Below are 26,407 nucleotides of genomic sequence, written 5' to 3' on the forward strand. Positions count from 1 at the left end.
AAAATAAATAAATAAATAAAAGACCAAAAAGCCACCTCTACTCTGAACATGAACACAAAAAACACCACAAACCATTTCTTTTGAGGAATTCTTCTCTTGCAGAGACTAATTAGATCATAGGTATGCCTAGCCTGCATTGGAAGAAAAGATCCAGTCATTATTTATTCTCCGATAGTTCAATCAAAGTAAATGAATGCTTGCATTAGACCTCTTGATGCACTTTTTAGAACCAAAAGAACACAGAGACAAGAAAAAGAAAACATCAATCATCCCTCTTCCATTTCCCGGGATCCATACAATGGGGCAAAGGGGCAAATGATCAATATCGAATACGTTTAACGTTAATTGATCATTTTTGTGATACAGGGTTTATAGTACATATCTCAAGAGATTTGGTTTTAGACGTGCCATAATTGGCCATATGGAGGGGAAAATACTCAAACTTGGCCCGACCGTACATCCTGCTTTAGGTGTGTTATTATGTCACTGTGATTTTCTTTTTTTTTTCTCGGAAATGAATGGCTCTGACATCTCCCAAACCCCATGTAATGAAGGTCCACACTGAAGTGATGGAATAGCGTCCAGTGATAAAATGTCCCCCTATTAAAGCCAGATGGGCCATTTTCCCCAAAATGCTGCCGGAGGTCTTCAGACCATTTTGACTTCTTGGCCAATTTCAGCCAGGCAATGGACACCATCAGATGAAAGAAAAATAAGTAAGTAACACTTCATGTCTCCAGCCGGATGGAGAGTGAACAGCGAAGCTTGACGGAAGAAGAAAAAAAAAGAAATAAAAGAGAGAGAAGGGAATAATGGCAGCGAGCGACGGAAATGCCAACAGGGAGGGAATGGACGGCCTTGGGCCAAGCGCCACAGACGCAGGGCTCATTAAATAGCGTCTTCTCCAAACGGCAGGACGGTATGAGCGAGCGCAGCCCGATGGCCGGGCTGGGCCGGGCCGCTCGCTTCTGTGAGGAAGAATGATTGCCGAGGCCGAGACCAGAAACAACAACAACAAAAGGGCAAGACAAATGGAAGCGGGACGGAGGAGGGGAAAGAAACCCTTGGAAGGAGAAATGTTTCATGGTATTCAAACTTATGAATCAGCCAAACTAAGAGTGCGTATGTGTGTTTTTGTAACAATATTCACTCACTCAAACTCCAATTTGTCTAGATGCAACAAACGTGCATTATGTTGGAATGTGTTACAATTAAAGATGTGCTACAATCAAATATAGCATTAGCGTAACTGCCCAAGTCATTTTTTAAAAACTTATGGTCACAATATCAAAAGTTACCAATGCACTCCCTGGTAGGGAAAAAAGAAGGAAACTCTGCCAGTTCATTTTTTGAAATGTATTGAAATGAACTTGGGCCCACATAGTGATGGCCATATTGTTATGGAATGGGCTATTCCAAATTTGAACCTCAGAAATGTGTCTCTGTCTGTTTGTTCGAGTTGTTGACTATTGTGCTTACACAAAGAGCTCCTTTTTGATCATCTATCATAGGCCATCAAGTCATTGATTTTTCACAAAGACACACCTCCAAACAAGATGGAGCTTGCAGGCATGCAGGTAAGGTCTGCAGACGCTGAAGGTTAAGACGGTGATTAAAGTGGGAGGACGACGCCTTGCCCTTTAGCCATCGATTGCGGCCGGCGGGGGGGCGGGCCGGTTCGGCGGGCGGGGGGGGCGCACGCCCTTGCAGCTACTCTGTGGCTTCCACTCGCTTCTTCACACCTCAGCTGGGGACTCTTCTTTTTATTTGTCCTACTCGTTGAGTTAATATGCCGACTATGCCGCATTGACATACTACAGAGGAAATGGTGGCCATCATTTTCTCGTCCGTCGCTGCCGCCGGCGTGCTGACGATCAAGACAAATATTGCCTCCATCTCACAGCAGGTGGCGTGCCTTGGCAAATTTCTCAACGCTGACAGCTTCTCAGATAATCAGCAGCGCATTCCAACATAATTAAAGTCCAGGCTCTGTGATATTTGCAGTGAACACACACACACACACACATGGTCACAAGTGAATGAGAAGGATAAGCTGAACACCTTTCAAAAAGACTCCATATTATTGGTGCTTCAGCCTCAATCTGTCCTTGTTGAAGAGGAAACGTGTGTTCTTCTTGCACGTATAGTTTGTGAGCAACACAGCAGACGAACAAGTGTGGATTTTAAAGACTGGCAAAAATGCAAAGAAAGTTTAGCACGCTGGCCAAGCACAAGCTGAAGATAGAGGTTGTTCGAGCCGCAGCCAATCCAAGCGGAAAAACCTTCACTGGCTATGCAATCAATGTACTTTCTCAAACCCAATACTTTTAGAAGTCTGCTCACAGCAGGATACAATACAATACATCCAGTATTTCTTCAAATAGTCGCCCTAACTAAATGGATGCCACGTTTCAATTTTACTTTCAGCTAAAAAAAAAACGGAATCAACCAGCAGTTATACTGAGAAAATTGTAATCAATCAATCAAAAGGACACGCGCTAATGCAACACGAGTGGCGACTAATTGTAATCACATGGCCCGGTACTCCAGCCCTATTAGTACATCTCCATGTCAGATGATGTCAACTTTCTTCACGCTTTACAGTTGACGGTCGTCAAAGTAATAGGCGCGACTCTTAGCGTAGAAATAGGCTCCGCAAGGGCACACAATTTACATCGGGAGTACATCTCAACTTGGAATTGCGGAGACATTAGCTTTGCAGACCATACGGAGGAATACAAGAAGCTACTTTGCAACCAGAGCTGCCACGGCTGGCTACTCCCCGTTCGGAGAAGTAGGAGATAATGCGTTCCTGGTACATTGGAAACATGACCGACAGCCTGTCAACACAATATTCTAATCCATTTGACATTAAGAACGTGTTATACATTAACACGAAAAAGACCATGCTCATGGATCCAGTACGAGGAATCAATGAAGACCAGCAGGAGCTCTAAAATGGAGCCCTGTGGAACACACCTGTGGTAGGGTGAGCACTTTAAGTTTCAAATCAAGGATTAACAATTGTATTCTGAGACTAGATCAGGTTTTAAGACCGAGTAAGACGTCAAGCCAGGAGTAGCAGGTCAGATTTTGAGACTTGGTCAAAGATACAGCTACGTAACTTCATGAAAGATAGACAATCATTGACAATCATCTTTTCCAAACGGTCTTCCGCTTTGATTCACATTGGACCAAGGTAGCAGGCCCGCGTGTAATTTCAGCCACTATTCATCTTCCAAAAAGCAAATGCCTGCCCTACAAGTGGAGATGACACTTAGATTGGCTCACACGCCACAAGTGACAAACTCGTTTTGAATGAAGACGAATGGGTCAGTGGGCCCGCCCGCCTGAACTGCAAGTCCATTCACCGATCCGCCGCCCCAATGACCTTTTGCCACGCAAAGACAAATGACAATGAAAGCTCTCAGCGCAGATGACCTTTAATACAAGCCGACGCTGGGAGACTGACTGACTGTGTGTGTGTGATTGTTTATCAGATGGTTAAACAAGGCATTCATCTGGAAAGATCTAGCGGAAACACCTTTCACCCCTTGCTCACCACTACATTTGTCTTCATCAGCAACAGAAACTGTACACACAAAAATGAAAGTGACATCAGACTAGCAGATGGACACACAATTCAATTGAATCATGAAAAATAAGACCTTTACTTCATAATGAATCATCGTTTGTGGCTGAATATTCGGAAATGGGAAAATGACATTTTTTATTGAAAACAAATTAATAAATAAATAACAACCCCAAAAAAACAATGTTTGCCCGGACAACGTGGCGTTCGCTGGCAGCGGGACCTTTCCGGAGCCACCCACTCAGTCGCTGTCGATATATGAGGGAGGGCCAAGTCAGGACAAGGCAGAGCGGACGGACGGGTCAGGAAACACACCAGAACAGCGGCGGAGCTCTTTTCTTGATTAATTGGCTGACAGTGACTATTGCCGCAGCATCAAAATCATCCTAGCCACACTCAGGAGTGAGTAATACAAGATAGCGCGCCAGGTGAATGAGAAAAGGATGAATCATTTTAGGGATATTTCATCCCTACTCGTTTTGCAAATCCCACAAAACATAATGGTGCCTTAAGAGATTCATTTGTTGACTAAATGAACTAGGATGTTTCCAATTGAAATGAATGAAACTGCCATGAATGTGTCAAATCCCTGCAAAAGAATTCACAAGATGTTGTTGGTTTTAAAATAAAAATAGCAAACAGAAAAGCAATATAAAGAACGTTGGTCAAAGTGTTTGTGTTTATTTGTGTGGCAGCGTATCCGAGCAACGGACGTCAGGAATTGGGACTCCAGCTTGAGCATGTGCTTACCGGACGGACGTCAGCAATTGTGACTCCAGCTTGAGCATGTGCTTGTCCTTGGGAGTGTTTTGAATGGACTGTCTGAAAGCGGCCAAGCAAAAAAAAACCCAAAACAAAACCCTCACTCCAAAAACTTGTAGGTGAAAGAATATAGGATCGAATAGATCTTTCTTGTCATTGTCACACATGTACAATCACTCCATTATGAATGTGTAGGATGCACAGAAAAGGCCAACAAGTTTTGAAAAATGCGGCTGAGCCCTAAAGGCACTTTTGTCTGCTAATGAAAACCAGGAGAATGTTTCTCATCCGGCTGGCAGCAGAGGAGAAAAGCCTCCCTTTCCTAAACCTCATTTGCAGCGAGTGATAATGTGCTTTGTTTATGGAGATTAGGCGTCATTTGCACTTTGTGTATTTGGGCAGATTGCCACATTGTAATTAGTTCGGCATTGTCTTTTTATTTATTTGTTTGTTTTCTTTGAATTCTCCAGTCTTCTCTATGTGTCGCGCAGAATAAACTGATGGCTATATACTAGCAAAAATGTCAAGACGTGACTGAATCACACGAAATCCACGACACTATTTCTCCATTTTCCAACAGACTTTTTCTGACAAAGGCAATATTGACCTTGGCATTGTCAGTCAGTGCTCAATAGCAGGGTGCATACTGTACTGTCAGAGACCACACGCATGACAAGGAAGAAAAAGAAACAAAACCAATATGTTCTCGCCGCTCTTACGGTGTGGGATTTATTCCAGATGAGCAAACCACCCCCACAAACTAATCTCCACGGACACACGCATGTTTTTGCCAGCCTCAATCATTTTCCGAGCAGATGGGGGGAAAGCAAAAACTCTCGCTTAACGCACACCAGACGACAGGATATTTTCTTATGGACATGCCACAATGTGGACTCTGCTAAATTCCATCCAAAGGTGAGAAAAATGCAAATATTAGGCCTGATTTCTAAAGCTGTGAGCTGTTTGAAGCTGTGGGACTTGCTCAGAAATCAATGGCAGTCCAAAAGCCAGTGGGCCGAGATCTAGTCCCAGTCCAAATGACCTTCCAGCAGGTGGTGGCTGTTTTCAGGGCCAGCGGAAGCAGATCCGGCTGGCTAAGTGGCACCTGGGAGCAGTATCGAGCGGCGCAGTCGGCTGACTTTTACAGATGTGTCGTGATGTGCTTATTGGCACAACAGGTGAGCTGTTATAGTCTCCCTGGCCTTTTCACCCACACCAATAAAAGATCATTGTTGGCGTCGACGACTGGCGTTTTTAAAAGGTCAGCCTCGCTCGGCTGGAGCTTGAACCCTGGGGCGCTCGCTCGCTCACAAATGCATTCCCAAGATGGCAGCTTTCTTACTGTGTTTGAAGTGAAATGTTGCTCGCAAAAAAGCCTCCGATCTGTGCGTATAATTATTGGCCTGCAGTCTGAACGTAGCCTAGCCAGAGGAGGAAAATATGAGAGTTGGGTTAGGGCTTCAACGTTATTGGGCAAAGTCATATCTTAAATGCTCAGTCATAGAACTGGCGTCACTGTTCAAAACATTTAAACACCTTTTCTTTGTTATGAAAGGATCACCTGGCCATTGACCAGATTGTCTTCCCTCAAAGTGAGATCAGAGAGGCAGAGCTAGAAAGTAGAAGCTGCATTTCATCCCCATCTCCCTGAAACATATTGGAGCGGCCAGCAGCATTTCGCCGGAGGGTCAAAGTAAATGATGAGTTGTGTAAAGCATCTCTGCAGGCACCAATGATGCAAAGCCTTTACCACTGCCTTTGCACCTTAAATGCCTTCCCGCTGATGGAGCCGACTGTGGATGGATGGATGGATGGATGATGCGCGGCATTTTGTGCGCAAGGTAAATACTATATAGAAAATAACCTCATTCAGCAAGTGGATGAACTCGCTGCCTTTCTGCCAGCCTATAGCAAATAAAATGAAATCCTTCGTCTGATCTGTGACCGAGTGCCAAAGTGATAAAGGTCTGAGAAAGAACATTGCGTGGCTATCCACATTTTTCCCCGGCAAATGATGAGAGGGCAAGCCTTGTATGTATCAAAGAATGAATATCTATCAGCCAAATGCAGATGGTTAGACCAGCATGCTAAGCCTGTTGAAGCCAAATACAACATCCGCTCGCGTCTGATGCACAAAGCTGACTATGGACACCGTTTATTTGCTCTTATGGGAGCTCCCACGGCCACTCGCCGCTGACAATTCTATTAAAAATGAGATGAGTAAAGGCAAATGGAGGAATGAGTAGTATAAAATGCATAAACAGACTCGTAAATATGGCGCGGGGACTTGAAAGGATTGTGATTCAAACCGGGTTTGCCAAGGCCGAGGCTCATTTCTCAAATGCCAAAATCAATGAATAGACACGCAGCTTCAAGGAGGCCAAAAAGATTTGGAGTCAGGAGGGAGGCAACAAAATGGAATAGCACAACACACAATGATGATGGAATAGCACAACACACAAGGATAACGTTTGAATGAGATTTGCTCGTGACATTTCATTGACTAAACGTATTTTTGAGGTGGATTTGGTCCAAAAAGTGTGAGAACCTTTGACCTCTAGGTAAAGCAAGCCAGATTCATTTGAGATGCTTTCACTCTCAGCTGCAACATTTCAAAGGCAGTATTGAGCAGAAACGCAGCAAACATTTGATGAGGACATCATCTCCATTTGGGAGTAAGCATCTATTTAGCTCTGGCTCTCTCCCCGTTGTGTGTTGCCATAGCACCAAGGCAGCAGGTTGCCGTTGTGCAGGCTGCTGAGAATAATGGTGAAACTAAATGTGGCTTAGTCCCCAGGGAATGGCTAAAACCTGTTACTTTCTCTCACTGACCGACCGACCGACCGACCGACCGACCACAAACGTCCACCCGCCTCCTCACCACATCATACAACCAACATGGCCAGAACCGACAACAAAGCAAAGAGGCAACAGATGCAACACAGCAGTTAAAAAGGATGATCCAAGCTTATTACTGGGTGTTAATGGGCCATACATAACAGTGTGTGTGTGTGTGTGTGTGTGATGTTTCATGCTAGTTTGTAGTATGCATTGCGGTGAAGCGCTATGCATGTTAAAGACAGATAGTTTGAGCCACTGTTACACCCAGCACAAACCATGGAGAAAAGCTCACTCACATTTTCAGAACTGTGCAGGCAGATGACAATCAGTTGTTGACTTTCACACTTGAGGATGGCCAGGCACTCCACAAATCCAACGGTTTGCTTACAAGCAAGCAATTAAAAAGTCCATTTCCCCCATTCCATATGGTCGCAGTTCAGGCGTGATTCTCTTTTTCCAGAAGCTTCTGCATGGTAACTCTTTTCCAAACATGAGATTGGGGGGGGGGGGGGGGGGGGGGGCGATACAGTATGGACTCAGTGGCCTGATAGCTGCATTTGTGCAATGCTTTGCTTTTGTTGCCAGGGCTCGGAAAGCCTGCTAATAGGTCCGGCATGTTCTGGCGGTCATGACTGCCTGCAGGGCGAATGAATCTACGTTTACAAAGGTCAACAACTCTGCCAGGGAGACGCTCGCGCGCGATATGTGCAAAGTCAAGATGATTGGATGGCTACACTTAAGAGCGGGTGGGCAAAGCTTAAATCAATACGACACCAACTAGAATGGAGGCCAAAATAATGGAATGCTCGGCGACGGGGAATCATCTCGCAGACCAACACATTTCTGATGAGGTGAGAATAAAGACAAACCTTGAATAAATTGCTGTTGGAGTGAGTGTTTTTGGAAAGTGTGAAATCACACCGCGTCGCCTCTCGGTGGAACATTTGCTGAGCGTGATAGCAAGTAAATGGCAAGCCACTTGGCACGCTCCATACCCCCGACAGCATTGGGATCCGAGTCCAAGGTCTTTTTCTTTCACAATCAAGCATATAGCCACTCCTCTTTCAGGTATCAATTTGGAGGTTTGCACTTCAAAGCATGATGGTGTCCAATTTGTTTTTGCAACAGCACCAAAGAAGGTTGGACTTTTTGATGACCACTTCCCCAGCCAATTCTTTCAGCGGGATCTCAAGGTGTTCCCAGGCCAGCCAGGAGACCTAGTCTCTTTGCCGTGTCCTGGCTCATCCCTGGGGTCTCCTGCCGGTGGGATATGCCCGGAGCATCTCACCGGGGAGGTGTCCAGGAGGCATCCTAATCAGATGCCTGAGCCACCTCATCTTGCTCCTCTCAGCAGGAGTAGAGGCTGGTGCATAGAAATAACAAAAAAGCTTCAGCTCTGTCACATATCTATCGGTTCAAACAATGGTGGTCCAGTTCCCGACACAGCCGTTGTTGGCCTCGGGCATTCGGAAAAGTTTGGGCAAAACAAGTAAGCGGAGCCAACACCAAACATCAAGCCGTCAGTCTCGTCGGTATTTACGACATCCAACGCATGACGTTCATTCCGCTTCATGAAATGTCATTCCCAGCCAGGTTGATGGAGAGCTTTGGGGTATTTAAAAGACCTAAATCAAACGGTGCAAAAAAGCAATTCTCTTCAAGGTGACCCGCGAGGCTTTGCACCGAGTCATATTAATGAGGAACGGAGCTGGGTAGCAAAAAAAAAAAAAAAAAAGGAAATTCAACTACTACCAAGCAGGCAAATGAACAAACAAAAAAAATAAAAAAAGTCCTGTCATTCCAGAATGGGCCCAAGGTTGTTTGCACAGTGAACCTTCTGTCGTAAAGAATTACATTCATTAGCAAGCCAATCGCACTGAGCAGTATTCAAGAGGCTTTTGACAAATGCTACAATGTTGCCAATACAATTATCGAGGGGCCCTTTCCAAGAGCTGCCATTTTGGGGAAGCATTTGTCCCCGCCCCTCCCTTATTGAAAAAATGCAAAGACTACCTCACAAAGCTGAGCCTTAATTGAATGCTATTCATCATTTTCAATTGCTTGGCTTCCATGGTTGGGAAGAGAAGAGATAGAGGAAGCCACAAAAGCGTCTTTTGGTTGTTTCCTACCAATTATGGCTTGTAAATACAATGCAATTGTCAATAAATGTATTAGATGAATTATTAAGTAGGTCAATCCTGATGGCAAAAATGGATGAACTTTTTATTCCCCTCCACACACATTACAGAAGTTCCAGAATTTGAGAAGAAAAAAAAGAAAAACCAGATCCGAGTTTATATCCGAATTACCAGATTGATGCCTTCTACATTTCAGGAGTAATACAAACCTTGCATCATCCTTTGCATGTATTTGTTGCAGAGGATCGTTTGCTACTCCAACTCCTGCTACGTCACCACCACACAGCATAGTATGAGACCAGCCGGGTAATTAATCACATCAGTTACGTAGCACCATCCATCACCGCCGCCTGCCTGCCTGCCTGCCTGCCTGCCTGCGACATGGTCGAGCAGACAATCAGACACGGGCAGACACACGCGCACAGCACAAAACACACAGTTTTGTCACACACCCACACACGCTCTCTCAAAATATTTCCCGAGATGAAGAGTGAAGCAGACGGAGTGCCGCCTCATGGCCAAACGTCTGCAAGAGTGAGTGAGTGCCCGTCAAAGCAGCATCTGTACACTTTACAGGTGGGGAGGCAAACCAAACAGCCATTCCCATGGGGGTGGAGAACAACTGCCAGATGGATGGAAAAGACACAAACTGCAAGAAATGCCACAATGACAATATGCAGACTGCTTTGCTCCTGTCAACAACAAGGAACAATTGGTTATGTATTGAAGAGGAAACGGGAACTTCAAACAGAACTCTGATATCACAAGTCTATCACAAGCCCCAAAATCGACACGGCAAAACAAACGTCTCAAGAAGGCAATGAGAGTTTTGGGTGATCGTGGACGAATAAACTATTAATGAAGGCCAATATAATCTCTTCCAGGCAGTGTCAATTATTTGTGAGTTTGCGGCTGTGCTTGGTCCACTGTATTCTTGTCAATGAGTGTTTAGAACAACGTAGCGGCGGAGAGAACACGCCAAGCAAATGCATCCCAAAGCCAGTTTTCCAAGTGTTTAGCAAAAGAAAAGGTGAGTTACCTGATGAGAGTCTGATCCAACTAAACTCCTAGCAGCCTAAGCAGCTTTGGCTTTTGATTCCTTCTTCTATCCAGTGCTATCTGGTAAGTGGCACCCAGCTTACATGTGACGTCACGACTAAAGACACAAAGTGTGGATGGAGGTCCTTATAACAAGGGGTTGCTGTAGCCCAGTGGCTAATGCAGACTGAATCGCAGGCAGCATACTGCTGCAGCTGGACAGACACCGGCAAAAGCAGCCATTGGAGAGTATACGCTGCCAATGTTCAATTGGACCCACGGCAAGTGGCGCTTGATAAAAGACGGACAATAAATCCCTGGCAATGATGGCTACCAGGTTGAAAGCCTTCCCTTGTGGACGGATGGTTGGATGGATGGATGGATGGATGGATGGATGGATGGATGGATGGATGGATGGTTGGATGGTTGGATGGTTGGATGGATGGATGGATGGATGGATGGATGGATGGATGGATGGATGGATGGATGGATGGATGGATGGATGGATGGATGATTGGATGGATGCAATTGTTTTTTCACAATATTCTGAGTGCTCCTGCTTTGTCCTACTGGCACCAGCTAAGACAACAATCGAGGCTCACAGATTTCAAATTTCCTACACAGCAGTAGTAAAGCAGAGATGATGATTTCTGATCACCTCCCGCTTCTTAATTCAACGAGGATGGAGGACTATTCTTTTGAATTCCAATCCATTGCGCCTTTCCCGAAATTGAAAGATCCTCTCGTTTCAATTGCAAAATAGCCCCAAATTCCCTACAAGGACTGAAGTGTTTTCTGCGGGAGGAATACTTCCTTCACCGCCCCCTCCTTCATGATTGACGACAGGAGAAATTCGATTACGGCTTCTCACGTGTCTCGGGGGAGGCCTTTGAGTTAGGAAGGGAAAAATGCTCAAGATAAATATAGAAGAAGGAGTACGTATTTTGATAAAGCATGTGTGGCTAGGGGACCGATGATAAAAAGCTAATGGTTGCACAGTATCAGCATTCCAATCAATCACTGTCACAACAAGGTGGAGTCCGAGAGCTGCGGGACCATTTCAACCTGTGCCTGGCATTGCGCATGTGCAAATGAAACTAACGGGTAGGTGGTCAACTCACAGCACTTGGACTGAAAACTCACATACGTAGATAGTAAAAGAGGTGCAAAGTTCCATGATGTGGTATGCTTCACATCACCTTTCCTCCATGCTTTTATATTCCCGTCATTCTGCTACAATTTGGTCCAAAACGGAACAAAGAGGTGAGCTGAGTGAAAAGGAGTCGGAAGATGAGATGAGATGAAATGACAAAGTGCAAGCAAAGAAAAGTTGTGTGAACCACTGTGAACTTTAGAAACATCAAAACAGGTTCAGGGGAAGGTTAACGTCCCAACTAACAGATGTCTCCTGCCATAAAAAGGAGCCTTCAAAATGATCACCCGAGAAACGGCAGTGCGAAGGCCGTCTCCGAACGCTTGTTTGTCATTCATCTTTGGACAAATGCTGCTCTTCTTAAGGGGCCTCAGTATAACGTGTTTTTTCAAAAAGTAGCGCTTCCGATCGATTCCACGCTGCCTGCGCTCGTCCAGCGAACGTCCCCGTACACCATTAGCCACATTTTCACAGAAAATATCTCATAAATACAGACTGGAAGTGAACAATAAATAAATCTGTTATTTTAGTTTGACGCAACCTTTTTATGGATGACAATTTTGCTCCAATGGGCCCCAATCAGAAGCCGGTACGTATTTTCCGCGAATGGGCGACACTAAACCGGCAAACCTTTGGTTATTCCATAGCATTAGGCAGAAACATCTTTTTACGATATCAAACTTAGATGTGTGTGTGGTGGAAGGCAAGCAAGCAAGCTTGAGGGAGATGAGCAGAAGGTAGATGAGAAAGTTGCACAACATAATGTCAGGCAGGAAGAGGAAATGTTGATGCAATGCGAGCAGACGCAATGGTGTACATGGGGAAGCAGTGTTGAGATGGCTGAGGTCCCAAGGTGAAGGCCGCACGGATGGAGGCTTTGTGTGCTGCTATTGATATACCCCCCATTTAATTATGCATATTTAGTTTCCAGGTGAAATTTTCGAATGAACCTAAAATGAGCGCTCATTACTTTTTGTCCAATGCAGAAAGTAAAATCCGTGGCACAGTTTGACAGCTGTTGTATACTTTCCACCGCGCATGAAGTGCAAGCCGCCTATTCCAGAAAATACCCAAAGCTTCCGTTGGTAATGCCGCATGACATGTGAATATGAAAAATGAGCATTCGCCCGGACCCCTTCAATTGATTGAAGGATCCACGCAAATCCATTAAAAAGAAAGGGAATTGCTCAACCTCAATGGGGTTTGTAATTCTTCTCCTCATGGCAAGGGATCGTGGCCCCTATTCCACAAGCAAAAATGACAGACGCATGCAAAGAAAATCAATCCATTACTGGACTTTCTGGAGAAACACACACCTGCTTATAGATTGGCCGCACACTTCCTCCAAACTTCCTAATCTCGGCCCACCAAGATAAATAAAGCAGGCCCTGACTTGGGGCATATTTGACTGAAATGAGCTTGCGCTGTTTACTCATTCATGCCTTCATTGGTCTGCCATTTAAGTGCTCATCTGCATGCAAATACATCTCCATACTACCTGGGTCTATGGGTCTGCTCGTCCACAAGTTGGAAAAACAATGACCTGCCTTCATAAACAGAGTGATTGTAGAGGAGTTAGCAAATGCTACTTTAGCACCATGCACACACAAATGCCGTTGTGAAGAATAAGAAGTTCCTCAGAACGTCTCTGTGGTCTTCTCGGAGCCTTGATTAAAACACCGGCGACGTCTTCATTGAAACAGTCATTAGGGAGTGAGTTTATGTTTCCTTGGCCTTTTGTTTGCAGGCAGAATTGAACGGTGGTCATGTGATTAGAATTTGCGCAGATGAAGAAAGTGGTGAATCAAATGCATCATCTACTTTTGATTTCTTTGCAGAACCTCTTCCAAAAGGCGCTTGTAGATTCAAGTTCTGCAGCCATCTGGAAGGTGTCACTTCAACTATTCAAATAGGGGAAAAAGAAAATCGGATAGAAGGCTTAAATCCCAATTGGGCGCTTGGACCTGCAGGCTAAATCTACTCTTAGGGAGTTGCTTAAAGTTCACCACTTGGTTCTCTTTCAAGTTGGAAGCAGACAAGTGTGACCTCATGGCACACTGCTCTGATGTGCGTCCCCATTTTCCCTTGAGATGCTTAGAAGCACTTCTGTCATTTTGTCCGCCCGCTGGCTTCATCTGCACTGTAATGAAGTTCAATCTGTGAACGCTCGGTGGCCGCACGCCCTCAAGTGATCATCGCAGAGTAATGTTATACGCCCCGCCGATCAACGGACAGAGGGACGGACGGGTGATTCCGAGACGGTCCAATTGTGCAGACCTAAAATCAGACTTGAAAGTTCTGACGTGCAATGACAAGGCTGAATGTCCGTGAAAGTTGAGGAGGGTCCTCGATCGCAATGTGCAAAAATTGTTCAAAAAACTGATACAGAAAACAACGCTTCGAGAATTCACATGGGACGCCGTTTGGCGTCGTTAGTTGAGAATTCAATCGTTAGCGAGCTGCTAATCAGTGCAGCCAACTTGGCAATTCTTCTGACCTCTCTAGGCACTGTCGTTTTTACAAAGCCATGAACATATATACTTAGAGATGATTTTTTGGGGGAGTTTTTCGAGCCCTCTCAAGACTCAGACTTCTTCCACAAGTTTACTCTCCATGTCCAAACTGCAAAGCCACCTGCCACTGGGCCCGTTGAAATAGAAAGTTGATTCACTTCACAAAGGCGCTCCACAGACTAGTTGTAAACAATGTTCCTGTTGCTAATTACTGTCTCTTCTGTGCAAGGGGGAAGTTTCCTCTTTGTGAGCTGCTCAAGTGAAAATGAGGTCTGCACCTGTTCAGCTAAACTTTGACATTTATTATTCATTTCGCACATTCATGATTTAAAATGGAACATCTTGGCACTTTTGAAGCTGAAGCTACCCTGGCTTCAGGAGGGCATGTGTGACTGACAGCAAGCCAGCCAGCCAGCCAGCCAGCCAGCCAGCCGGCCGGCCAGCCTGCCGGCCAGCCAGCCGGCCAGCCGGCCAGCCAGCCGGCCAGCCGGCCAGCCAGCCGGCCAGCCAGCCGGCCAGCCAGCCAGCCAGCCAGCCAGCCAGCCAGCCAGCCAGCCATCCAGCCAGCCAGCCAGCCAGCCAGCCATCCAGCCAGCCAGCCATCCAGCCAGCCAGCCAGCCAGCCAGCATCCAGCCAGCCAGCCAGCCAGCCAGCCAGCCAGCATCCAGCCAGCCAGCCATCCAGCCAGCCAGCCAGCATCCAGCCAGCATCCAGCCAGCCAGCATCCAGCCAGCCAGCCAGCCAGCCATCCCAGCCAGCCAGCCATCCCAGCCAGCCAGCCAGCCAGCCAGCCAGCCATCCCAGCCATCCATCCATCCAGCCATCCATCCATCCATCCAGCCATCCATCCAGCCAGCCAGCCAGCCAGCCAGCCAGCCAGCCAGCCATCCAGCCAGCCAGCCAGCCAGCCAGCCAGCCAGCCAGCCAGCCAGCCAGCCAGCCAGCCATCCAGCCAGCCAGCCAGCCAGCCAGCCAGCCAGCCAGCCAGCCAGCCAGCCAGCCATCCAGCCAGCCATCCAGCCAGCCATCCAGCCATCCAGCCAGCCATCCAGCCATCCAGCCAGCCATCCAGCCATCCAGCCAGCCAGCCAGCCAGTCAAACAACACCTGTTCCTCTCAACATACAGAACATTGCACAGCTGAGCAAATATGAACACAGCCGGCCGCCGCAAAATACTGGAGGACTTTGATTTGGATTGCTCCTTTTTGGATACACTCAACTGGAAATCTCTAATCCTTTGTATTTTGGCCTGGGCTGCAAATCTTGTTGACAGACTGCTCCAAGCTTTCTGAGGAATACATTGAACTCCAGTCATTTGCTGCCATTCTTTCTAACCATTCTTTACGCGAGTGTACCAACAATTTGGCATTCAATGGAGGATTTCTGAGAAGCTAACCACAAAAAGATGTCACTATTTCTTTTAGTTACATCAATAAGTTAAAAAGTGTTGAGTTGCCGACCTCAATATGTCTGCTTAGAGTTGGGAAAAGAAAAAAGAAGAAAAGCAAGACGCACGCACACCTTTCACTTGGATCACAACACTCACTCCATCATCTCCTTTATCACTGGATTGGAGACTTGTGTCACTGTCATTCCAACAGACGCGCCACACCAGGGGAACACACAAATTCGGGACATACTATCTTCGGGTTTTGTCATGAGGATCACACGTTCCACATATCAAACGCTGCCTAAAAACATTCCACTTACATTTGTACGTATTTGACTATTGTCCCAAACAAATCCATGACAACAGCACACAATGCGTTTTAGAGAAAATGGACACGAATGCAACGTAAGCAAATTTGCAAATGGGAGACCTGGTGAAAAAAAACCCCCACAAATGACAAAAGAGAAAGCCAAAAAAAGGTTGGCGACCAAAAATAACCCTAAAACAACCAAAAGAGCAGCAATCGGCTCCCTCCATCGATTTGAAGCCACGTTGGCCTTTTGCTTTTAGTGACGCGTCCAGGTAACAATCATCCAAAATGACACTCGCTTATTTTTAGCTCTCAACATGCTGATGCGTCACGCATTTTCGCTTGCGTAACTAAAGAAAAGAGTGATGTATTTGTTCAAGTTGCTTTCATGTCCAAGTGGGGAGTGGGCTCATCTTCTTATGCTGACCTCTGAGAGTGTGCTGACACAATCCTCTGAGGGTGCATAGCAAATGTTCTTGCTGCAGTCAGCCAAGCCCGTTCCCAGGCTCCTCAATAGCACTGACTGATGCTGTTAAACATACCAACAAGGCAGCAACTGCTTAGCCCAGGAAAAAAAAAAAGAAACTATACGAGAAGATCAAATCCAGCATCAAGACAAGGCTATTGAATATTGCCGCAACCAATCCATATTCACAAGGACGTTTCAAAAACGACATGCATAATGAAATGCTTGTATTGATGACTTTGAAATTTCAATAGAAGAAGAAGAAAAACATCCGTTGCTTACTGAACACTACAAGAGAAGAGAGCAGGTTGATGATGGACGGCGGGCGGGGGGGCAAACTGAAGACAACCACCACTTTCAAAACCATGCGAGGGAGGCCAGTCGAAACCCAACGGCGAAGGCACGAGGCAAGGAAACAAGAGGAGGAGATGAAAATGACCCGGCTAACACGCTCTTGTGCATCTCAACGGCGCCACCCAATGAATATCAAAGCCCGGCGGCTCCTGACAGACAAGCGAGCAAAGGCAGGGATGAGACGGCCAAGTCTCTGAAGTCATGATGGGATGAAATGCACCTTTTTTCTCTCTCTTTTTTTTTTCATCTTCAGCAAAATAGTCATTTAATCTTTTTGTCACACACACCACTTTGACAAGTCACAAAACATGATGACCTACTGATACGTATCTTGTGCGCTACAACTTTCGATCAACTCCTTTTCCTCTAAAAAGTGCGATCATATGACAAATGATACGGAAATGCTCCTAACTTCTTTTAATGTTGGAGTAGAACGGCAAGAAAAGCTAAACGAGTGAGGTCAGCTCCAAGGACGCTTCAACTACGAAGCTTCTATTTTTGCTTTGGTTCCTTTCAGCTCGTTTTGTAGCAGGATTGTTCATTTGCCTGCCAGTACGTATCACCTTTATATGGCTAAGCAAAGAGTGCTCCTGGATTACGTGCTATCATTTGAACAAGCCTTTGTGCTATACAGACTGATACTTTTTCCAACATGCATCTATTTTTGGCAACTCTTCATTTGTAAACACATTAGCGCTTTTTGAGCAAGCACCACGTTGCCATGTAATGTTACGTCTTTCACGTGTGTGTGAAAAAAAAACAAACACTTTTTGCTTTTTTGTACTCCCTTCTGAATATGTAAAGCACGTTTTTGTTTCTTAGTATTTTTGTCTATTTCCTATTGAAATAGGTCCTGTTACTTGTTTAAATGTTAAATAAATAAACAAACAATTTCCTCAGCCTGGTTTATATGTTCAATAAATAAACAAAGAATCTCCTCAGCCATGCTCAAACGGTCTCATTATTTTTGGGAGGGAATAAAAAATGCCTCGGGTGAAAGAAGGCATCACGCGTCTCCTTGAGGAGGCTGTGTGGACAAGCACATCCAAAGTTAAATATCAGTGAATAATAAAGATGAAATCCCCACTTATACGGGTATCAACGGCCTTAAATTAGTGATGGGATGGGCTGGGACTTTCACTTCAGCTGACAAGCCTTTTAAAGGTAAAATCAGCCTCATCGCTTTCCTTCTCTTCGAAAAGGAGGGACAAAAACGGGAGCAGAGGCACAGTCCATTCTCATGAATGAGGTTTGATTTCATTCTCAGCCTGCTCGTCAGCTCATTAAAATGAAGTCCTTCTTTTTCTTGCTATCTCACAGTCTGGCCGCTCCACACAATAGAAGGGCGTAAAAAGCCAAGGATTTTCGCACCAGTGCGCTCCCAGATCATATCGGCGAGGTGCCGTAAAGAAAAGGCGGCGGGCGCTTTCGTCCGGGCCCGGACCAATTACTAGTCCCCGGCGATAATAGAACTCGTAGTGAGGTGTAATGGCTTTTAGAGTTGCACCTCATCATCACTATAAATGACGGATCTGTGGTTGTTCCCGCATTTACATGTTCAATTGATGTCCATATATCATCTGAAGTGAATCAAACAAGCAGTGCTTTGAAAAAGCACCATTTGCCACTCACATGGACTTTGAGCAATTCCATCATTCCATCAGAGCAAGCTCAAAGCACTTGCCTTCCTCAACGGCCTCGTTTGGCAAACGGACGGCGGTTGAGCCTTTTAATTGGCCTATTAATCGGCCTATTATGGCATCTTTGCAGAAGACAAGGGACGGACGGCTATTTCCCTTCCCCAGGGTATTGAGTGAAGTGCTATTGATGTGTGCTTTGGATCACCACTCAACACTTTAAAAAGGCTTGTGTTTGCTAGCCATGAGCAACATGTTCAACCAGCATTGTTGTGGAAGGAATGTTCTCCATCGCTGAATAGGTTGACATCATGTGGAAGCTGCAATCAGAATTCACATCATCATCGTCATTGAATCACGGTAAGCCGGACAACAGTCAATGAACCAGGAAAAGACAACACGTTTTCCCGAATTCCATTTTATAAAAATGTATTTTTTCAAAATGATTTCAAATTGTAAAACAAATGTTTCAAATCCCTCCGGATTGGATTGAAACCGTGACTGCTGGGTGACTGGCTTTTAAAGCAATGGCCAGTCAATTGGGATTAGACTTTGAGGATAAAGACATTCTTATAAATTGATACTTGCTCAATAGAGTTCGAAAAGAAGTACGTAAACAACTGCAGCCTATCTCATGGCTTGCTGCTATCCATTTTCTAAATACAATGTCACAAAGTGGTAGCTGAAAGCTGATTCTTTTCCACTTGTTTTGTCCATTACCCATTCAGCTGTTCTCGCAGTGCTCTTAAGATGTAATTGGCTGCTAGTAGAAAATCGAAGCAATAGTTTGCGCTGCAAAAACCCAGCCCGTGCATTTCGAGAACACTTTTGGACGTGAAATTCCCCTCACTTGGGATTAAAAGCATGGATCTGTGTAACCTCACGACCAACACACAAGTAAATAGGAAAGAGATGGAGTTTGGGAGAGAGACTCGTCAAGCGTTGGTGAAGGCTTAAGAAAAGGAGGTGGCGGATGCTCCTTTTGCTCCTTAGTTGCCAGCAGCCGAGGTAAAGCCCTGAATAGCTTGGCCTTGAAAAACAAAACCCCAAAAAACACCTGCAGGTCAGCCTCCTCAGCTTCCGAATGAAAAGCGATCATTTGCAGCACCTTTGAGCTTCGCGTTTCCTCGCACGCTCGGACGACAGCGCATATTTCATGTTGGAACGCGAGGCGGCTATGAATTGAGCTGCTGAGCGTGCGTGCTTGGACCCGACTGCTGACAACTCATTTGCAAGTTTTTCAAAGCACTGGAAACTCAGTATTATTAGGGATAAGAAATGCCTTAAGAAAAGGTCAGATGGTGTGGTTCTTTTATTACCATAGCAACACCAAGTCCATATTTGTATGCAACCAGAAGACTGCCAAATTGAACAAATATTTATACAAGATATGTATGCGTCTTGTCCGCTAGTAATGCTTTCATGTTGTTTCTTTGTTTCTATGTGCTTGTTTGCACATCCATTTCTAATTTGGTCAACTTAGTGTTATGGCATTAAAGGCGAGAGCGTGACCAAGCTTTGAAAGCACCGTCAGCATGCTGTCTCAACTTTGGAGACTATTTTGCAGGCGTAAATGCAATTTAAAAAAGTCATTTGGTTGATGACTGCCGTTGCAGTACACAAAATAACATTGACTATTACCGAAAGAAGTATTTAAATGGAGATTTTGTTCTCGCATTGACTGACAGCGCAGGATTTTTAATTGCTATTCTAAACTGAAATAGCATATGGAAACGTGTTCAAGGATGAAAGAAATGTAGCACTTGTTCACATTGGGTATGCGGTAAAGTTTCAAGCAACAAAACAAGACTGTCATTCCAAAACAGAAAGCATTTTTTGTTCTACGGTATATCTTCAGCGTCTCCTTTTGAACCTTTGCCCTCCGTCAGCAACAAAAGCAATGAGAAAAGCACAAATACGTATCACCACTTGTTCCAGGTCCCATGAGGTTTGCATGCAAAAGGTTTGCACGAGGACACTGTTAGTGAATGTTGTAAACAATGGATCAGCTGTTTCCTTCAGGCTTTGGCGCGGAAAGAAATGATAACAAGGGCGCTGAGAGGTTGCTGGAGAGTTGAGTGACACGTCTATTAAAAATAGAAGGAATCCGCCACTGGTGTTATTTTCCGAATTCAATCAACAAATAGGCTGTGATGCAAAATACGTATTCAAGCTCCGCATGGAAAGACAGCGGAACGCAGCAGATGTCACGCACGGCCAGGTCTTTGGAAAGGAAACAAGTGTTCCTTGCAGCCAGCCAGCCACTTCGGGGCTCTCCGCACGAGGCCAAAGCAATAAGAAATGCCATTGGTGTTTTTATAGCACAATAATCCAGTGTGTCGCAAGTGTTCCCGTTGCACTTATCTGCATCATAAATTCCCTAAAGCAAATAAACGATGGATTTTCTACTTTCCTAAGAAGCATAGAATAAATGTTGTTCAACCTTATTAAAAATATATACTACTGGAAGGCGCCGATTCACAATGCACTATTCGCAAAGTCACCTGTTGAGGTATTTTTCGGGGGGAGCTGGTTTTACTGCTGTTTTCAAAATGCCCTGTTTTTTGAAAAAGTAAAGTTCATTTCTAATTCATCGTCTTTTTGGGCACTTGTCACTGACATCAGCTTTTCCATTATTGGCGCGAAGGCTCGCTTGCCTAAGCATTACATTACAGTCTACCTTTTTAAGAAGCTTGGATTGATCGGAGAACTTATCAGGAGGAATTTAAAGTCAATTATAAAAGAAGCGGCATTGTTTTGCATTTAGTCCTCGTCCTGCGTGAACTGAACGCTGACGTCAACCAAGGTACTAAACAGTGTGTATGGCCATATCGTCCCGTCCTACTAAAGCTTTCTTCCATTATTGCATTGTATTACTTAATACATCAGATGACAGTTGTGCTGTTCTTAGGGGACTTAGAAGAGTGAGCCTTGCCACAATACCAAAAACCCCTGCGTAATGGAAAGCTTAATTGCCACAAGAGCTCCTCAACTCACTTGAACAGTTCCTCAGCACCACCGATATTGCTTTAACAGGTGACTTGACCAATATGCAGTGTATGCATCATAGTTTGACACATGCACCATCCATCATAAAAGGCTGCTCAAAGCAAGGTCAAAGGAAAGTGGCAGCATATGTTCAAAGAGAATGTACCCGGCCGGCCGAGAGACAGAGAAGAGAGAAAATCAAGACAATGCCTGTTAAGATGAAAACTCCCATTCCCAGCGGTCTTCCCTGCTATTTTCTTTAGACCTCATCTCTCCCCGGACGACGTCACGCTGCGCCCGAGATGACAGCACACGCATCTCCTCCTGCCTTGCGCCGAATAAAAGCTTTTTGACCCGCCCTCGTTGTCGTTAATAATGCATCCCTCTGCCAAAGTACAGTGCAAAGTTGCTCTCGCAGTCATCAATCAGCCACTGTAATTATCGGGACCAACTTTAAATGCCACAACCATTAATCATGTTTTCCTCTCATTTTTCTTTAATCAATTCCAAAACTTTAATAAAGTAGTAGGGCAGAATTAAATGAGGCTGCCCGTTGAAACAAAAGACCAAAGGGGTGAACACAGGGAAAATATTAATATGACCCTGAATGGTGAGTGGATGAGTGATGCACACGTGTGTGTGTGTGTGTGTGTGTGTGTGTGTGTGTGTGTGTGCGTGCGTGCGTGCGTGCGTGCGCGTGCGTGTACATACGTGCAATTGGGAATATATATATTTATTTCACCACTACTGAGTGTATATGAAAGTTGGTGGCAATGAACCACCATTTTGCATGACAGGGCTTCCCATCCTTTTGAAACTACTTCTTGGCAGGTGCTTAACGCTAACCACTTTGGACCTCAAAGACGTTTTATGGCAGAGGCTGGCCCACTTTCCGTGACCAGAAACACAGCCTAGGCAGAGAATGGCCTGCTTCTCATTCTACCTTAGGTGTCAATCAATCAATCAATCAATCAATCAATCTCCCACCCTTTCCCCACTTCCTTCTCTTGCCACAGGCAGCCTCGGCGGCGCTAAGCCGGAATCCACCTCTGGCGCACATTAATGTTCTTATCTTCTTCAACCCTTGGCTCTTTCCTTTCCTCCATTGGCAATCCCCTGGACTCCAAAGTCACCGTGATTATAATTGATTCTTTATGGACGCATTATCTGGCTCAGACTCTCTCTCTCTCTCTCTCTCTCTCTCTCCGACAGCACTGAAATTCATTCTTCAAAATCTTTTTAGTGTCAGTGTCTACACACATCTATCTCCCTGTTTTGGTCATGAAATCTGTGCATGGGAAAAATAAACCTATTTGACTTTCGAAGATTTTTTTTCTCAAAGATACAACGGTGGATCATCTAAATTTGAATCCCCACTAAAGTCATACGATTCAAACTCCAACCACATTTTTCGGAAAAAATATACCTCGAAAGGGAATGACACACTGAGAAAAAAAACAATTCTGTCAACTGGGTTAACAGAAATATTGTGCGTGCAAACTTGAGTCAATTAGCTCCAGTCACTCACTCCACTTATCAGCTTTGTCATTTGTGTAATTTGTGTGTTGTCAGGAAACAGATGATGCCTTAAATGAGCTGCCATTCCGCCGGCCTGCATTGCCGCAGACTGTCGCTTTTGTTTCGTGGCCAATTCAAGAAGGCTTTTGTTCATAGGAGAGCAAAGTAAGTTGCGTTCTACAGGCGGCACCTACGTACACATCTCTTTTGAATTGACAGCGGCTATTTCAAGTGACAGCAGCCGGGCCACTCAACTGTGCATTGTTCACTTTGTATTGCACGATTGCGTGCCAACCGCTCCCCAGACACAAATTTTCAATCACCCTTATCTACTGAGACTTGGAAAACAAAACAAACAAAAAGTTGGTCATTTCATGTTGCGCTTGAAGATTGCCAAAGACAAACACAAAAGAAAAAGAAGGAAAATGGCTTGTTTTTATGCGGCAAGCATTCAGGACTCAACAAATGGCTTAACTAACTTCATCATTGTCCGCTCGTTGTACACTAACAGCACATGGATTGATCCAGCCTGCGGAGGGAAACGTCTGATGGAATCAGCGACTGTGAGCAAATGGAGGAGAAGAAAAGAAAGGTGGGAGGATGTTTTGACTTTCCTGCTCAAATGTCATTGTGTTCAATAGCTAATACAATTAATTGGCTATTGAGCTAAGAAGTTGCTCCCGGAGAAGGAAATATTAGCCCGGCAAATCACTCGATCGTTCCTGAACTTACTCACAAGTGGACAAAATCCAATCAAGAGTCTCCTTTCAAAACACCTCACTGCCTGAATTCTAATTTCAAAGTGTGTGCGTGTGCGTGTGTATGTCTGTGTGCGTTTGTGTGCGCGCGCAACAGGATCTAAAACCAAGAGTCTTGGGTTTTCTTTATCGATCGCCTCTCATTAGCAACGCTTCTGGCTCCCACCGATGAAGGAAGGAGGACGTGGCCAGTGGGCAGGGAGATGTACCGGGAGGATCGATAGACGGCTGAAACAAAGCCGATAGTTCAAATGGAACCATCATGGTAATTACACAAGAGTCCAACTTGCACCAGATCGGGGAGCTGATGTTGAACAGGGAGCCCAAAAGGCCCGCTGGGACCGGACTAGTCGTGAAAGAAATAGCTCATTATTATGTCTACGAGTCAAACAGTAACATTTTTCACTTCAAATGAGTACCGAGGGGAACCTGAAAAAATAGATCCATCCCACCCGTCAAAACGAGACAACGGAGGAGAATGAGGCTCTCCTGTCTTTAAGATCTCAGCATGTGAACCGTGGAGTACAATATTGCAATGACGCACCAGCGGCACTATGCTATCCGCTCAGCATGTTTAGCACCCGGGGTATTGAGTCACAGCAAGTTCATTTGAATAGATGGCTTCCATTTCAAATGTCAAAAATGTTTGGGAGAGTATTGCATTTCACCGACTTGCTTGCAAGCAGCTACCGGGGAAGGATGGTCAGGGTGGGCAAAGTCAACCCTACGGCGAGTGACTCTTTGGATTGTTCGTGAAAGTCTGCAAACTTGTGTTGACCGACTGCACTGACTTTATATTTGACCTTTATCCCGCTTGAAAAATGCGATCGTACAAATTCTGCCACGTCCACGGTTCATTTTAAGAACCTCACCCGACGTCATTGGCAGCTAGATTATCTGAAAGGGGGCCATTGGGACAATGTTTTATGAGCAAACGAGACTTATGCTTCTCCTGTCGCATCTTTCACCTGTGTGACAACTTCTCCTAGTTGATCTGAGATAAGTGATGTAGCACAGGACACACTACAGCCAGATGGATTTATGGCTGGCTGGCTGGCTGGCTGGCATCTAGGCGACATAAACAACAGACTTTTCTTCATCCAGCCATCTGATGTCTTGTATTGAAGAGCCATATTCGATTGTGCACTAAAAAGTGCGGCGGGGATGGCAGATGTCTGCTCAAAAAACCAGAGCCTGCCGAGTGTCCTTTGCTCACTGCAGTGCTTCTTTTCATTCAGAGACTTTGCTGCAGCCTGTAAATCAGCCCCCCGCTCCTCATCTCGCTCTTCTCACTTGGATAGTTTCACTTTTTGCTTCCTTTGCTTCATCCTCTGCAGCAACGCTCCAGGCTATAGGCTTCTTATTAATATGAACTAACGGCGTGTTTATTACTGTACGAGAAACAGTCCCGTAGATACTACTGGAAGTGAAGCAGTCCCCGAGAACACATCCCTGCATCTCCTGCAGGAATAATGGGAAGCCGATTAAATGTCGCAGCGCCCTGTCAAGCATTACAACCGGTGACATGGTGCCATTCCACTTGACCAAGCGGTAGTGAAGGAGGTCGCTTCAACCCACACCGCGCAATCAATAGCTGTGAACAAGCACAACAATGGTAGGATGTCAAGTTGGTCCATAGAGGCATCACATCTGGGTGACAGAACAAATCAGATGCTACAATAGGCATTTAAAAAGAAAATATCCATCAACTGGTTATTTAATGATGCCAATGTGAGACAGTGATTTGAGCAACCCTACCAATTCTGAAATATTTGGTTGACTGCACTTTCTGTTCTTAGTGTGTTTCATTTAAGGGATGGAAAAAGGGTTATGTTCTGCTCCTTGGGTTACCATTGTCCTGACATATTAAGTTTGGAGATGCTCAGGTCACACAACACACAATGATTTCCACTGATTGACTCAAAATGCCCTGGTGTTGCTATGTTATTTAAGAAGCCCATGCAGGCACGGTATCAGACTGCAGCCAGCTCATCAGATCATGTTCTGATAACAGCGCCTCGTCCTTGGAGCGGAACGCACACAAACTAGCAGGGAGTGGTCCAAGTCACGCTTGAGCATCAACAAGCCAACGCTGCCAGCAGTGTTAATCACCCTTTTACTGCCGCCACGCTCCGGCCCGGATACTGAAGGCAAGGCGGGCGGGCGGGCGGGCGGGCGGGCGGACGGCGCTTCGTTCAAACGCTCAAATTCCTTTTTATTCGCTTGTATTGAATTATTTCTACGCATTGAATACTTTGCGCTGGGCTAATCCATCCTGCGTTGCAATAGCAAAAGGACAAGCGCCTTTGCATAACTTAGATTTGAATAAGATTTCTATATTACTTGTGAACTAAACTTTCTGCCTTGACTTCACAAAAATGAGTCTCTGCGCCCCTGCTCGCCGCTAGGAATCATTTTGCATCATTTTTTCAACCTAATTAAGCTTGTAGAGTACAAAACAAATCATGTTTGTACTGAAGTAATAGAGTTTGCCCTACTCCAGAAGTCTTATGCAATAACATTGAAACAGTAAGTTCAAAGATGCATGCAATTGTTATGTTGATGATGTGAGATCATTCTGAAATACTGCACTGCCTGGAACTGTAAACACATGCCATGACCACAAGTCTTCTGCAGATGTTCATCGGAAGACCTCGTGCAGACCTCTCCTTCCACAGCCATGCCAAACTATGGCATCTGCACACCCAAGTCAAATAGTCTTAAAAAGTGCACCTTTTGTCCTATATGTCAAGTCTGTCTAAGAGGCTGACAGTACATAAGTAGTATGGACATTTCCTCAGGCCACATTCAAATGTTGTACAGCAAAGTCCTCTTTTCATGCAGCCATGGACACAATTCCACTTTCTCTATTTACTATGGGACCTCCGAGCTTCTGTTTGTGATGCTGTGTTTGAAATGACAAAAAAACAAACACTGTCAGCATTTG

General features: G+C 45.1%; 1 protein-coding gene and 1 long non-coding RNA gene across 3 annotated transcripts in view; one reads left to right on the forward strand and one right to left on the reverse strand.

The window, feature by feature from the left end:
- The window catches only part of asic1b (acid-sensing (proton-gated) ion channel 1b), a 77,201-nt gene that overhangs the window by 41,687 nt on the left and 9,107 nt on the right, over positions 1-26,407 (reverse strand). The gene's annotated exons all lie outside the window — the stretch shown is intronic.
- Positions 5,172-10,189, forward strand: LOC133162734 (uncharacterized). The gene is made up of 4 exons (XR_009716268.1): positions 5,172-5,269; positions 5,407-5,532; positions 9,575-9,639; positions 9,910-10,189. It is a non-coding gene; the product is annotated as an uncharacterized LOC133162734 (long non-coding RNA).

This window comes from Syngnathus typhle, linkage group LG11, assembly GCF_033458585.1.
Source record: "Syngnathus typhle isolate RoL2023-S1 ecotype Sweden linkage group LG11, RoL_Styp_1.0, whole genome shotgun sequence".
Classification (NCBI taxonomy): Eukaryota; Metazoa; Chordata; class Actinopteri; order Syngnathiformes; family Syngnathidae; genus Syngnathus; species Syngnathus typhle.